We start from the raw sequence: 11914 nt of genomic DNA on the forward strand, positions 1-11914 counted from the left end.
TAAGAGGAACTACTAAAGGTAACAATACCAGTCTGTAACATGTCTTTCCAAGATTGAATCGTACGTTTGCTCGGTTCGTCGGTTGTGGGAGATACGCGGTACATGTGTCTAAGCGAGTTCCCAAGGTTTCTTGTAACACTAGAAGTGAAACGAGTATTTCGATACAGGATAAATGACGAAGATACACCGTACTGGAATAGAATCTCTTAAGATATGTTTGAACAAGTCAGTTAGGGTTCGAAATATGTTCGTTAGGACTATTCACCCTCGTGGCGAATGTTAAGGTAATATGAGGAGTTTCTCTATCCATGGAGAAATGTCACAAGGAGTTTCCTTAAACGGAAGTGCGAGCGATAAAGATAGGAGTGAAATGAGGTCTTAGAATAGGATGAGTTTACATCTCAAGGTCGCCGTATTGTGCATCTAGTTGTCAAAAGTTGAAGTTTGAAAGAAAATCGAGATAGTACACGTAGTTGTATAGTTCGGGGTTGAATAGTAGTTGGCCAATTATCAGAAACACAAGGACGTTATGTCAAATAAGAGTGATGTATCCTTGGATTGCGGGTTATCTTAAGTTCCAGTAATATCAGACGGTAACGGTGGAATAACAGAGGTACGTAGTGTGGTACGTGATGACGAGAAAAGTTGATCGGATCAACAATTATGTATTCGAATTCTTCGTGCAAAAATTACGAATTTCAGTTCCGTTGATTTCGAGTCGAGAGAGTATGCCTTTCGGGCGTTTAAGTAGAATTATTTCCATATTGAGTTCCGTTATGTGCTATACGAATTTAGCTAGAAAGGTTTGCATGCAAAATTACGTTCAAGGTTCGAACACGGAGAGGTTTAAAGTTTTCCTTAGTGAGTTAATGAGTTTAAAAGTCGTGTAACACGAGAAAAGTCAGAAATGAATCTTTGGTAATAACAGGCGAGATCTAAGATTTTACGAATACAAGTCTGAGTTGGGAGAGTTTCCTGATTACATGTGGCTTGATTTCGAGATTGATTGTAATGCCTTGACCATTAACGTCATGGTCTAGAAAAATTGGACTTCGTTCAACAAAAATTCCCACTCGGAGAATTTGGTATAGAGTTGCTCTTTTCTCAAAAGTTCGAGCGTAAGATGGTGATGTTGTTCGTTTTCCTTCTTTACTTGAATAAGTTAAGATGTCATCTATAAATACGATAACAGATTTGTCTAGATAAGTTGTATACGTGGTTTAGGAGGTTCATGAATACGGACGGAGTCCTAAATAAATCAAACGGTAATAAGAGAGATTTACAACTAACGTTGCGAGTTCGGAAAAAAAAATGGCTTAGGAGACATCGTCTCCCTTAACCCCCAATTGATGATAACCAGAACGGAGGTCGATTTGGAACATACGGGATTCATGCAATTAATCATGAGGTCATGGATGCGAGGGAGAGGGTATCGGTTTCAACCAAAAATTTCTTAGTTCACAATAATCTACACAAAATTGTAGGGAAGCAATTTCTCCTTAATGAATAGGTTTTGAGTTCCTTAGTTCTATAGGTGCCGAGTCCAATTTCTTAACGCATATCCTCCGATAAAATTTATAGGCACACAATATTTTTCCGTTAGTCACTTAAATCCTCTAAGTAGTATCTAGGGAAAAAGGTGAAATGTAAAGAGTACAGGTCAAAGTCTCGGTTGTAAAACGTCTAGCGGTAATCGAATCGAATAAGGATGAAATATACGGTTTGTTGTGAAGAAACGTACCCGTGACTAGTCCATCGTCGTCTCGGGCATCCTAGGCGTTGATGTTGAAAGTTCAACGGCGTGCGTTGGGCTTGATTTTCTTATTTAGGCATTCATTCCTAAAATGACCCAGTTGACCACATTCGAAACAAGCACCCGTCCTGTGTGCGTTGGGCATCATTCGAGCGACGGGGGTGGTACTTCCACAACGTTTGGCGACGTAACCACTTCCTTGGCGCCAGTGGCGAAACCTACCACATCCTTCAAAGTGATGCTTGTGGCATTCGTTACAAAAAGGTAGTTTTCCGGCATAGCCTTTCTTGCGGCCGAGGGTGAAAGGCTTCTTGGAGATGTTATTATTGTTGTGGTTGCTTGGTTGCGAGGCTTCCCATTTTATTTTGTTGTTACTCGGGTGGCTCTCGACCATTGGTGTCGGTGCTTTCATTTCATTCGTCGTTCCTAAAGTTTGGCGGGCCGTTGTTAAAGCCTCTTGTAGGTTAGGGGGTTGGGATATTATTACCCCGTGTTGAATGCTCTTAGGGAGGCCATCCATGTAAAGTTCGACCCTTAGGGATTCGGGAGTCGTGAGATTTGGACACATTGAGACTAGTTCGATAAATCGTTGATTATAAGCTTCCAGGTCATTTCCGACCGTTTTTTAAATTCCTTAGACCCTGTTCGAGCCTTCGAGTCTCGTCGCGCGGGAAGTATTCGGTGATCATTCTTTCTCTTAATTCGGTCCAAGAGAGTGTGTGGGCTTCATCGCTTCCCACTAATCGTACATACGTGTTCCACCATGAGAGAGCAATACCGGTGAAAGTGAGGGTGGAAAACTTGACCTTATCTTGGTCTCGACAACCGCTTGTGTTAAAAACGGTCTCCATTTGTTCAAACCATCGGGTGAGAGTAGTCGGTCCTCCGGTTCCATCGAAAGTGGGAGGGTTGTACTTCATGAAGTTCTTGTAGGAGCAACCTTCGCTTGGATTACCGGCTCCATGATTGGTGTTGTTGGAAAAGTGATCGGCCACGGCCGTACCCACGGCGGTGGTTATCATTCGTTGAAGAGCTTGTCCTAGAGTTTCGAGAGGGGTATTGTGTTGACCTTGGTGAGCCATTGTTCCTTCATGACACAAGAATATCGTTGGTTAGTATTTTCAACAATACTAACCGGAGTATGGAATAAGGATAGAGAGAAAATTTTCCTTGACTCGCCTTAAATTCTTTACGTCATAATGTCGGAACGTCCATGTGAATCACCGTAATATAATCCCGGAAATTATATTACCCTGATTTACATGTGCATTTAACATTACTTTATAAAGTCAAGGTGGCGCGTCAACAAAATTTATCAACGTAAGATCAAGATCGAATACGAGTTAGATATGATATAAGAGTTCGAGTATAAATGCACAAATAGTCAAGTAATTCCTACTTTAGTCTATATGCCGGTTGTAGTCTAGATTCACCTATGTACCCTATGACTCGGGGTGGACATAAATGAACTCTAAATCCCTACAACCAAGGCTCTGATACCACTTGTAGCGACCCCGACAAATCGTCAAGTGACGGCGTCGTCTACGTAGGTCCCATTGCCTGGTCAGAAGTCTTTATGACAACGTTTGACCAAAATATGTCGCCTTCATTTCAACATAAAGATTGTTTCCAAAGTTTAAAAGGATTGTTCAACCAAAAGTTAAGTTACAAGGTTATAAGTACAAATGAAATCTAGGCGACACGGTTTAAAGTAAAGTCATAAGACGCTCCATGAAATGCATGTATACTCGACATCCAATGCAAGTATCAAATAATGAGCGGAAGCATGTATCACATATCGTGCAAGACCTGAGAAAAACTTAGAAATCTGTCAACGAAAACGTTGGTGAAATCATAGGTTTAAGTAAGTAAGTGATTAAAAGTAAGTAAGTCGAACCACAAGGTTTGCAAAGTTGAAATAATAGTAACACATTCTAAAAGTTAATATTCACGAGCACCCAATTATCAAAACTTAACATTTCCGTCCGTTGAATACCCCATCAATAGTGCTAGAACAAACACTGATTCTCGAAAATATATTTCATCCGTAAACGGTAGCGAACCGTCAAAGATGAGGGTTGTCAAACCCATATGGCCATATAACATAAGTTCTCGCTTACACCATCTGATGTAACTAATGATAATCGGATTGAGGATTTTCGTTCTAAACTCGTATGTAGAATGTTTGTTTTCCCATTCTTGTGTTCACTTAGTTCAAAAGAATCGTTTATGTTTTCTCATCCCAAAAGTAAGTTCAAAAGAGTAAAAAGTGGGACTATGATCTCACCTTGTATGCACGAACCACAAAGTACTTCGACAAGTAAACGTGCAAGAAACAATGCTAGTCTTGACCTAAACAAATAGGTTGTATCAATAACGATAGTCACGAAGGGTCAAAGATGTTCAATTAGTCCTATGGCTCGTTACGACTCGATTATGTAGCATGTGAATCAATTAGTCAAGTTTCATGCACGATACAAGTAATTAAGCATGTTAGAACGATCGTATAATTGTTTGGTTAAGTTTGACTAAAAGTCAAACTTGGTCAAAGTCAAGTTTCAACGGGGTCGGGTATCCGACAATTTTCCCATGATGAGAAATCATTTATGAGCAGAATGGCCAAGTTTCATGTTAATCGGAGTTACGGTTAAGCGGGAAACATTTTGTGAAAGGAAAAATAAAAACAAAAATGAGCTGGGCATATGCGCGGCGCGCTATGGGTTGCGCGGCGCGCACCCTAGTGTAAATCCGGGTCAGAACTCAACTAAAGGGGGCAAATATCTGGGATTTCTATTTTGCGCGGTGCGCTGAGGTTGCACGGCGCGCATACCTGGAATTTTTGCTGTTTGCAGAAAAATAGACCAAGTCACGAACCAAAACTCAAATTAACATATTTTATGAACCGAAAACATCCAAAATGCATACTATATATCGTTGGAAAGGTAATTTGACAAGGAAAACAACTAAACACGTTTCATCAAACAAAAACATCAATTTCAATAACCGATTTTCCGTCAAGTGATCATTAAGAATCCATTTTCAAAGTTTCAAGTTCATCAAATGCATTTTAAGTTTCGGGAATCCAATTCACACTTGTGATATGCCGTTTTGAAGGTAATGAAGCATACATTACTACTAAACACTAACAATTAACATTTCATGGCATTCAAGCATCCAAAAATTCATGTCAAGAACTATCAAACCCTAGTCAAACATCTCAAAATCAATAATCATGTTTTTGAAGTTTTCTTAATCAACCTACACATCGAATTGAAGCTAATGACGCTAGTAACACATTTAATACATGAACTTTAACAATTAAACAACTTTTAATCATCCAAAATCAAAGATTTAGTAAGCAATTTTCATAATGAACTAGTTACACCAAAAACAACAAATCGAGCATACAAATTACATACACGACATCACAATGAGCCATAGACACTAATTAACTACTTTATAAGTCAAGAACACGAATTTAAAGAAATCTAGTGTTTTAGAAATGTTACCCAAATGAGATGAAGTTGGTACCAAAACGAAGAGGAAGTTGTAAGGAGCTCAAATATGTAATTTGTTTTGCAAAATACCCGCTAGATCATAAATGGATGATGAATCTTTGTGTTTGGAGTTAGAGAGAAAATGGAGGAAGTAATAAAATGGAGGAGGTGATAATGAAAGGGTGGAAAGGGTTTGACCCTTTGACCTAGTCAAAGGTTTGAACCCTTGGCAAGTTTGGTCCCTCAACTATGAATCGGGTGCGGGAAATAACCGAACGAATTATTTTAAATTTCACGGGAGTACGGGAGATATTAAAATCCGATTACGAGAATATTTAAAATGTTACTTAACAAAGGATACGAATCTAGACACGAAGGGTATTATTTAAAAAGAAAAAGACGGGCGTTAAAATAATTTAACGGAAAAATGCGGGATGTTACATCTTTGACATGCATCACATGTTTTAACCATGTGGTGTGCATCTTTGAAAATGGTTGGCCAATAAAAACCTGAGTCAAAGACCTTCTTAGCTGTATAGCTAGGTCCGAAATGACCACCAGCTGGGCCTTGATGATAGTGCTCCAATATTTGTTGAGCTTCTTTACCATATACACATCGGCGGATAACTTGATCCGCTCCTATTCGAAAAAGATTAGGGTTTTCCCAGAAGTAAAACTTTAAGTCAGTAAAGAATTTCTTCTTTTGCTGGTACGTTTGGTTTTTAATTAATACTCCCGCAGCAAGATAGTTTGCAAAATCCGCAAACCATGGAACTTCAGATTCAGTTTCTATTCTCATTAGAAACTCATTAGGAAAAGTGTCATAAATAATTGACTCATCTAGTTTTTCTAGTTCGGGATTCTCAAGACGAGACAAGTGATCAGGAGCGAGATTTTCAGCACCCTTTTTATCCTTGATTTCTATATCAAATTTTTGTAAGAGAAGAATCCAACGTATCAATCTAGGTTTTGCATCTTGTTTCTTGAACAAGTACTTTAGGGCTGAATGATCGGTAAAAACAATCGTTTTGGATAACACAAGATATGATCTAAATTTTTCAAAAGCAAATACAATTGCAAGGAGTTCTTTTTTGGTAGTTGTATAGTTGAATTGTGCTCCTGTTAGTGTTTTACTTGCATAATATATTGGTTGAAATTTGTTACCTTGGCGTTGTCCTAAAACGGCTCCTAGTGCGAAATCACTAGCATCACACATTAGTTCGAATGGTTTGGACCAATCGGGAGATACTATGATAGGTGCATTCGTAAGTTTATCTTTTAGAATGGAGAAAGCTTGTAAGCATTTATCATTGAAATCAAATGTACTATCTTTCTCAAGAAGTTTTGTCATGGGTCGAGCGATTTTGGAAAAGTCCTTTATGAATCGTCGATAGAATCCCGCATGACCTAAGAAACTACGAATTCCTTTAACGTTAGTTGGAGGAGGAAGCTTTGAGATTACATCGATCTTAGCTTTGTCTACTTCCATTCCATCTCGAGAAATCTTGTGTCCTAAAACAATGCCTTCCTTTACCATGAAGTGGCATTTTTCCCAATTTAAAACAAGATTTGATTCCTCACAACGAATTAACATTCGCTCGAGGTTTGAAAGGCATGAATCGAAGGAGTCTCCAAAAACAGAGAAATCGTCCATAAAGACTTCCATGCTTCCTTCTATCATGTCGTGAAAGATTGCCATCATACACCTTTGAAAGGTGCCTGGCGCGTTGCATAATCCGAACGGCATTCGTCGGTATGCGAAGGTACCAAATGGACAAGTAAATGTTGTCTTGTCTTGGTCTTTTGGATCAATGGGAATTTGAAAATAACCGGAGAATCCATCAAGGAAATAGTAATACTCCTTTCCCGCTAAACGTTCTAGCATTTGGTCAATAAAAGGAAGTGGGAAATGATCTTTCCTTGTGGCGTCGTTTAAACGACGGTAGTCTATACAGACTCTCCAACCAGTGACTGTTCTTGTAGGAACGAGTTCATTCTTATCACTAAGGATGACAGTTGTACCCCCTTTCTTGGGTACCACTTGAACAGGACTAACCCACGAGCTATCGGATATAGGGTATATTAACCCGGCATCAAGTAACTTGATAACCTCCTTCTTGACAACTTCTTTCATGTTAGGGTTTAACCTTCATTGCCTTTGTACTACGGGTTTAAAATCTTCTTCCATTAGAATCTTATGAGTACAATAAGCTGGGTTAATCCCTAGAATATCGGTTGTTTTCCAAGCAATTTCCCTTTTGTGAGCTTTTAGAACGGACATTAACCTACCCTTTCCGTCGTCGAAGAGTTTTGATGAAATTATAATGGGTAATTGTGACGTACCTTGGAGATAAGCATACTCCAAATGTTCCGGGAGTTCTTTAAGTTCCAAGGTTGGTGGTTCTTCCAAGGAAGATTTTATCTGGAACCTATTACCATCGTTAATTTCTTCAAAAGTTTCATCTTCCTTGATAATTTCTTCCTCAACGTCATCTTCATCGATGACTACTTTCAACAATTCGTCAAGTTCAAGCTCTACATAAAATTCATTACTTTTACTCATTGGGGTGAAGTTTGAGGTGTCGACATTTAGTAATTCTTGTAATTCTTCTTCAACACAACAATCAATAATGTCTACCTTATAACATTCGTCATCGGAGGGGATAGGTTGTTTCATAGCTTTATCTATGTTTAAGGTAACTCTATCTTCCCCTACACCTAGACTAAGTTTTTTATCTTTAACACGCACAATCGCGTCGGCGGTATTTAGAAAAGGTCGCCCTAGAATTAGGGGAACCTTACTATCTTCTTCCATTTCAAGGACAATGAAATCGGCAGGGAAGATTAAATGATTAACTTTAACCGGTAGGTTTTCAGCAATACCGATAGGATAGTTAAAAGTTCTATTGGCTAGGCGTATACACATCCTAGTTGGTTTTAGATCACCTAGGTTTAGTTTTAAGTAAAAGGAGTGTGGCATAAGATTAATACTTGCCCATAAGTCAGCTAATGCATCGTACATTACTGAATCTCCCATCAGACACGGAATAATGAAACTACCAGGATCTCCAAGTTTCGGTGACATCTTTTACTTTTGTAAAATTGCTGAGCATTCCTCATTGAGGAATGTGGTTGAAACTTCTTCATATTTAACTTTATCGGCTATGAGATCCTTGATAAACCTTCCATAATTTGGCATACCCGTAAGAACATCTACAAGTGGTACATTGATACAAATTTGCTTAATCATTTTGGCAAACTTGTTGTACTGTGCTTGTAATTTATCTTTCTTTAAACGTTGTGGGTATGGAATTAGATGTTTGTATTCTTTTAATGGCGGTTGAGTTTTAGGTGCACTTGTGGTTGGCACTTTATCCTCTTCCACGGAAGAATCTTTTTCATTTGGAATTGGAATAGAAATAGGAGCATGAGGCTTTGGAACATCGAGGTTAACGGTTAACCCACTTCTCGTAGTTATGGAATTTACTTGCTCATTCCTTGTTTGACTGTTGTTGGGATTCACTTGAGTATTTGAGGGGAGAGCGCCTGGTGGTCTCTCTGCTAGTAACTGTGAGATCCTTCCAACATCTCTTTCTAAATTCTATATCGTAGCTTGTTGATTTCGAATTTGCTGAGTTTGAAGTTCCGCAGTTTGCTCGTGCTTAACCATAAAATCTCTCAAAAGATCTTCTAAATCAGATTTTTTCTCGAGTTGTGGTTGTATAGGTGCTTGTGGTTGTGGTTGATTGTGTTGGAAATTATTTTGGTAATTTCGTTGAGGTTGATTTCGGTTGTTTAGGTGATTGTAACCCGGTGGTCCATTTCTTTGATTTTGATTTGAGAAATTCCGGTTATTTTGGTAAACCGGATTTCCTCCTTGGTAAGTATTATTGTTTGAACCCGAAGGTTCTCATATTTGATAACTGTTGATTGGAGGATATTTTCTGTTCATTGCTTCAACCGCCGGAAAATCGTTGAAATTCATTTCACCTTTTCACAAGTAACCTAAGAAATTCGCTTGCTCTTCCATTGTTGTTTGATCACAATCTCTAGTAAGGTGAGGACCTTGGCACGATTCACACCCTACCCTAATAGCATGCATTTCCTTGGTCACCTTCTCAATTTGCCTTCCTTGATTTGCCAATTGAACTTTTAAAGCAGCGATTTCATCGTTGCTTTCAATACTAGCAATAGTTGTTAATCTAGAGAACTCCATCTCTTGATGCCAATTATGAGAATGTGCTGCTATATCGGCAATGATTGTGTGAGCTTCTTTGGGTGTTTTCTTCATGATTGAACCTCCTGCCGCAACATCAATATCTTTTCGAGTAGCCACTTTGACTCCTTTATAGAATATTTGGACCTTTTGGAATGTATTCAACCCGTGTTGAGGACATATTCTAAGCATTTTATTGAATCGGGTCCAAGCTTCATAAAGAGTCTCATTAGTCTTTTGTTTAAAGTGATTTATGTCACTTTGTAACTTTGCTGCTTTTGAAGCAGGGAAGAACTCTGACAAAAACTTGTCCATCATATCATTCTAGTCTTCGATATAACCTTCTGGTAACGAGTCTAACCAATCTCTTGCATCATCCTTTAACGACCATGGAAAGATTTTTAAACATGCGACATCATTGGAGACATCTTTGATTTTGAAAAGCTTGCAAATGCTTATAAATTTACGAAGATGCTCGTTAGCATCCTCATTCGGAGCTCCACCGAATTGGCATGTACTAGTCACCATGTGGAGAAATTGACCCTTTATTTCAAAGCCGTCAGACATCGTGGGTTGAATAATTGCGTGGCCTTGACCTGTTCTTGTTGCCCTCATTAATGCATCCATCGTTTGATTTGTAGCAGCCATCTCTTCCTCTTCTTTAATAACTGGCTCTATGACTGGTTGAATAACTGGTTCAGAGTTAGAATCTAATGAAAGTGATTCTAAACCCGGAGCAAAAGACTCTACTTCTTGAGCTCTTAAGCGTTCGTGAAGTTCTCTTTCAGGTTCAGGATATGAAGGAATTAAATTAGAGTTGGAAGAACGTAGATTCATGCATCATTACTTATCCTGCAATCACAACACCACAAACAAACCAATTGCAAAAACACAAACTTACAATAAAAAGTAACTTTTCTAGGAATTGAATTCCTACAAAAGGATCGAATAATTCAAAGTTTATTAAAATCTTTTAACAAAACCGCTCCCCGGCAGCGGCGCCAAAAATTTGATGTGTTAAGACGTAACCAAGGTTGTAAAAGTCGCGAGTCGGGGACGCATCGGTCGAGACCTAAAAAGGACGCATCGGTCGAGTCGGGGGAAGCGTCGGGGACGCATCGGTCGTTGACCAGCGTTGACTTAATTAATAATTTCTTAAATATATACTTATATATATATATATATATATATATATATATATATATATATATATATATATATATATATATATATATATATATATATATATATATATAATAGTTGATTATGTACCATAAATTTTTTAAATAAGAACTCGAATTTAAAAACAATCAAACTTCAAACTCAATTAATGTTACCGAGTACATAATCAGTCAGGACACAGAGAAAATTGCGGCCCAAAAAATGAAAACAACCCATAATTTTAAAATATATCAAATCTTGACAAAAATTTGACTGACTTTGACCATTTTTTACCGTCTTTGACAGACTTTGACCGAACTTTTAGCTCTGACCGTCTTTTGAGTCGTTTTCTGAAAAAAGGGACGGAGAACCCCAAAAAACGACGCATCGTCCGACGCGTCGGCCAAGTCGGCCGACGCGTCGGCCAAGTCGGCCGAGTTTTACAACACTGGACGTAACTTTTAAAATGTAGACAATATGCTTAATAATTAACACATAATACAGGCAACTAAAACCCGCTCATGCAGTAACTAGCAAGTAAATTGACCAGTTCGATCCACAGGGAGAAGTTTGTTTTAATGACTTTACCACGATTAATTATTCTAAAAGGGGGGTTTGTATTTGAAGTTGTATTTTTGTTTAACGAAACAGTAAACAAATATAATGAATAACAAGAATGAGAATGCGGTGTTTACTTCTATGCTTGATTAACAACAAGGATTGTTCTTTTATAATTAAAACCGTTATGTGATAGTTACAATAGAGGAGTTTATATTAATTTCACAATTTCTATAAACTTAAGAACTATGTTTAATCAACAGGATTCTTTCTTGGTTAAATTCACATAAAAACCTAGTTTACTAAAATCACTCTAAGTTGACTACACGATTGTAAAACCTAAATATCATTCAATTATCATCCTATACTCACATATAGGTAACTAGATCACTAGGTGTTGAAGTACAAGTTATAGCCAATGATAAACTCACATAAATCAAGTCACAACTCGTATAATTGAACTAGGATATAAAGATGGTTGCAACAATGGATTTCTTGAAAGAACATGGTGATTTAGATTGATTTAACTAACTAGACCCAACCCGGTTAAACTCACGTAAAACCTAAACTACAACAATCACTTGAGGTAATTTCATGACTATGTTGCTTTGAAACTTGTTCAATTACCAGATTAAACACATAACGAAATCACTTAAGCTTATGTATCTAACAGTCTAGATTACTAGGTGTATTGAAGAATAAATTGTTCACCAAGTTAACTCACATTAA

At 37.9% G+C, this 11914-nt stretch overlaps 1 non-coding gene across 1 annotated transcript; it reads left to right on the top strand.

The window, feature by feature from the left end:
• Positions 1-9629: 9629 nt before the first annotated feature.
• Positions 9630-9735, top strand: LOC139887093 (small nucleolar RNA R71). The gene has a single exon (XR_011772939.1). It is a non-coding gene; the product is annotated as a small nucleolar RNA R71 (small nucleolar RNA).
• The last annotated feature ends 2179 nt before the right edge of the window (positions 9736-11914 follow it).

The sequence above is a fragment of the Rutidosis leptorrhynchoides genome, chromosome 1 (genome assembly GCF_046630445.1).
Source record: "Rutidosis leptorrhynchoides isolate AG116_Rl617_1_P2 chromosome 1, CSIRO_AGI_Rlap_v1, whole genome shotgun sequence".
NCBI lineage: Eukaryota > Viridiplantae > Streptophyta > Magnoliopsida > Asterales > Asteraceae > Rutidosis > Rutidosis leptorrhynchoides.